The following is a 4,572-nucleotide window of genomic DNA, read 5'->3' on the forward strand; positions in this document are numbered from 1 at the left end:
CGCTCCACATTTATTCATGCTCATGTTTCCATTCCACTTCTTAGATGTTTTGAACTGTCAGGTTGGTCTCCTGCAACAACATGGGTTCTAGTTTAGCAATAACAATGTCACGACAAAAATACCAACATGAGTTTCACAGGCACAGAAATGACCTTCTTAAGGTCGGATTTCGACAAAGAAAAAAAGAGCAGTGGATTTCAAAATCTTTGTTTATGTTCTGTTTTTAGTTTTTTCTTTGGAGGCCTTGTCATGCAGTTAGCTCAAAATTAATTAGAGATGATCAAAAGAATGAATGTTGAAAAGAACGCCTCTGTGCTTTCTTGCTGTTTGAACATTCACAAGATTACCAATAAATTAACATATCATTTGATCATCATAACTTCAATTCATCAGTGACCTGCATAATTTTATGTGATATATTTAATGATTTTTACAAACAATGTAAGAGCTCACAGATTTGTGGGAGAAAAGCATTTAGTTGTAGGATAGTTGTGGGTCTAAAACAGCAAAAACTGAAATCTTCTGCTTTTGTGATTCCTTTTTTTTTCACACATGACAAATTAAAAGATAAAGATTAATATTTGTTTGATTTAATACTGCAGTTACTGTACTTTTAATTAGCTAAGGCTCCTTGTTCTCAATTGAAGTTGATTTTAAATTAACAGTTTTTTCCTCTGATTTACTCTAATTGTCGTAACTTAAAAAGCATTTTGTCTGTGGGTTTTTCTAAGGATGTATAATGGCACTTTTTGTTGCACAATTAGGAAATTCAGTGACACAAAATGTCAGTGAAACTGGGGGTAATGAAAGGAATAACATGCTGTGGACAGCCTTGATAAAGAGAGAAAAAAGAACAAGTGAATTTATATATTGAACTCTTGTTCATCAGAGCACCAGAAAAACTCTTCTTGTGATGAAGGTGTTTACACGCCTCAGAGTTATTTGTTATATAAGATACATGAGTAAGACATCTAAAAGAAGCCCATTAAAAATAAAAATAAAATGTATTTATCACCACAAATAGTGCATTATAATGTACTACATTTATTGAAAAAACATTTTGAAAAAGTGTGAGATTAGTATTACTGCAACATACTTTTTACTTTAGAAGTTTTTTTAATGGAAAAAAAGTCTCTTAAGCTACATTCACACCACCCTCAGCAACATCCACTTCCAATGTAAAGTCTACGTAAACGTGCGTATGTGCATGTTTTTGCGCATAACTAAATAGGTTTTTTTTTTCGAGCTTGTCAGATAAATGCATCTAGACATTAAAGAAAAACACAATTATAAACAACAAACCACAACAAGAATCAAGTTTCTCATGCACGAGGGAGAGGAGCAAATGTGTTGGAAAAGGTCCACCACGTTTCTCTTCTCAAAGGTCTGCCCCTCCCTGTGCTGCTTTTATTAAGAACACAAGTGGGAGGTAACAATTCAAGACAAAGACAAAAAGTTCATTAGGGGGTGTCGTCAAATGACCCATTTGGTTGGATTCTAACTTCAAACAGTATCCCTTATCAGCTCAGGACAGTGTGTCGTAAACCCCTCATCCTGGGTGGGAGATGAGAAGCAGATGAACAAACACACAACTGTTTTCAGAAGAGGTAAAAAGGTCAATCTGAGTTAACATTTAAACATACATTTAACCAAATACATTTAAGCAATGATAATAATAAAACAAATTCCTTCACATACTCCCTCCTTTTTATCATTGATAAATGTCAAAATCTCACATCCAATATCACATCTCTTTTCAGTTTTCTGTGACATCTTCATTTTCATAAAACTTTCAATTTACACTCAGATGAAAAGTTCTTTTTTTTTTTTTTTTTTTTCTCTCAAGTCATTTCAATTTCAAAATCATTACAGTCATCCTGTTCTCCCTTTAATAACAAGTTGTATTCTTGACTCAGAAGAACACTTTGTACTCCACCATTCACTGCTCTGGAAATCATAGATTGAATACAAGGAAAAATGCACATAGTGAACACACAACATATGATCAGTACCATAAGAATAGGTGTCACTATTTTTAACAAAAGTTGCCACCAGGAACCAAAAGCAAACCAGGAGAAGAAATCCCAAGATTGGGGTTTCCTGTCATCCTGCATTGCCTGTTGAACCTATTCAAGTTGATGTAATGCTTCAGTGACGCTGTGACCTTCATCGGTGTTGTCAGGAATAAATGTACAACAGGTATCATTTAACATTTTACAAACACCTCCCTCCTGAGCAACCAATAAGTCCAAAACCAATCTGTTCTGTAGAACCATAAGTCTCATGCTTGACATTTCTTCATTATAGCCTTTAAATGCTTTAATTGTAGCGTTCAAAAATAATCCTAATCTATAATCAATGGTCTCAATTCTGAAAGTGTTTTTAGCAGTTCCCACTCAGGGAAACAATGCCATAGTTACCTTTTCCCCAGTATTCCAGTGTTTATGGTCTCCAGGAACATGTGATCCCCAAATGGAATCATGTGGCTTGACATCAATAAGGTTACGTCTGTAGCGCAGGTGAGGCTCATGGACTGCAGAAACTATGAAAGTGTGATCTGTGACCTTTACGGGAGCACAAATCCCACTCCAGTCTCTAGGCAGACTGAGGTAGAGGGCCTGCCCACATAACCAAAACATTTGATCAACCACATAAGTACCATTGTTACCTGGAATTAAATCTGGATTAGATTCAACACAATGTCCTCTGGGGCAGGGAACTGCATGGGAAACTCTGTCATTGATTATCTGGACTGTGAAGGGAACAAGAAGTTCATGACACATCTTTGTCGGCAAAGTTCCTAAAAACTCTGTGCCATTGTTAGTTACGCAATGTGGAAACACAGTTCCTGGTTCCACACTAGCATATGGAGCTAATGATTTTGTCAATTTCAGTTTTTTAAACTGATACAAACTCTTGCAACTTGGTCTTACAAGAGTACCATTTGAAGTGGTGACAGCTCCAGTACTAATATACCCTCTTGTACTATATTCAATAACACAGTCGCTTTTCCACTCAGAAAATTGCTTTGCCTGTAAATTAGGATGTAGGGATGAAGCTTCAATTACAGAACAAACATAGCAATCCGATCTATTCTTTTCCTTAGCCAGTAATATAACATACCTATACCAAGAATTTGTCATATACAGGTGAGTTATGTTCATTTTTGGACTATTCAAAACATCATGTTCATCAATACTCAGCCATCGTCGAGAAATGTTTCTTTCCTCACTGGTGGTTCTTCTTGCGGGTGGATAATGATTCCAAAAGAATCGAATCCATGTGGTTGCTCCTGTCAGGAATAGCAGGAACAGTAAACAAAATAAACTGTTTCTTAGCCCAGTTGGACACGCCATGGTGGATATGTACCTATCTTCGGGAGGGAGAGGTTACTAGCACATCACCTCCTCAAGTCCTCTAACAGTGTAGGATCCGTGTAGTGCAAAAGAGTTCTGGTGTGCTTTCTTCCCTAAGACTAGGTGGATGTCTCGGCTTCGCTGACGTTGAGACAAGCAGCTTCTATACAGCTGCCTCCCTTTGTAGTCAGACTTCCCCACCTAGCAGTTGGAATTAGCCTCACCCAGATGCTTTTTCTTGCAGTGTGACAGGTGGATCCAAAACGTCCTTTCAGCAATCTTTACAGCTGTTGGTGTAGTCAGCAGGACTTGGAATGGCCCTTCCCCCCGTGGGCTGGACCAACATTTCCTTTTTATGGCCTTCACAAACACCCAGTCACCAACCTGCACTGGTGAAGTGTCCTGTGGAGATAAAAAGGAATCTGGCACTTGATTTGTCCTTTGCACATCTTTAGTGGTAAACATTTTTCTCAAATAATCCACTAAATTTGCATCATCATCTGGAGAATGTTGCTGTGTAGGATCAAGGTCTGGTAACCTATAAGAACGTCCATACAACATTTCAAAAGGCGTTAAAGGTTGACCTGCTGTGCGTGTGATACGCATGCTTAGCTGAACTAAGTCTATGCAGTCAGGCTACTGTCTGTTTGTCTCTTCCATGCATTTCTTTAACTTTGATTTGATAGTGCCATTAGTTCTCTTAACTAATCCTGCACTCTGTGGGTGATAACTACAATGTCTCTTTAAATCAATACAAAGATGTTGAGCCATTTTGTCTATCACTTGATTTACAAAATGTGTACCATTATCACTCCTTATCACTTGTGGTATGCCAAAAGTTGGGATTATTCTTTTACAAATAGCTTTAGCTACTGTAATAGCATCTTGTGTTGCACATGGAAAAATTTCAACCCATTTGGAAAATGCATTAATAATCACTAAACAATATTTCAATCCTTTACTTTTATTCAATTAAATAAAATCCATAAGGATTGTATGGAAAGGAAAAGGTGGTTCAGAAAATCTTCCTCTCTTAGGTCTAACATTGCCTTGGGGATTATGACGCATACATGTTACACATTGTTTACAAAATTTTTTTTAAAAAGTTTGCATGCTTCAGTTAAAGCTGTCAACTCTGCTGATTGTGCTGAGTAATTTCCAGGCAGGGGTCCTGCCTTCAAAACCTTATCTTGAGTTACAACAGCAAAACCCACTT

The 4,572-nt window shown here is 37.2% G+C and overlaps 1 long non-coding RNA gene across 1 annotated transcript; it reads right to left on the reverse strand.

Annotated features, from left to right (window-relative positions):
* Positions 1–1,815: 1,815 nt before the first annotated feature.
* Positions 1,816–4,278, reverse strand: LOC144984064 (uncharacterized). Its single transcript, XR_013647691.1, has 2 exons — positions 3,200–4,278; positions 1,816–2,752 (listed from the first exon to the last, which is right to left on the reverse strand). It is a non-coding gene; the product is annotated as an uncharacterized LOC144984064 (long non-coding RNA).
* Between the last annotated feature and the right edge of the window lie 294 nt (positions 4,279–4,572).

This window comes from Oryzias latipes, chromosome 15 (assembly GCF_053564925.1).
Source record: "Oryzias latipes strain Hd-rR chromosome 15, Olatipes_Hd-rR_3.1".
Taxonomy (NCBI): domain Eukaryota; kingdom Metazoa; phylum Chordata; class Actinopteri; order Beloniformes; family Adrianichthyidae; genus Oryzias; species Oryzias latipes.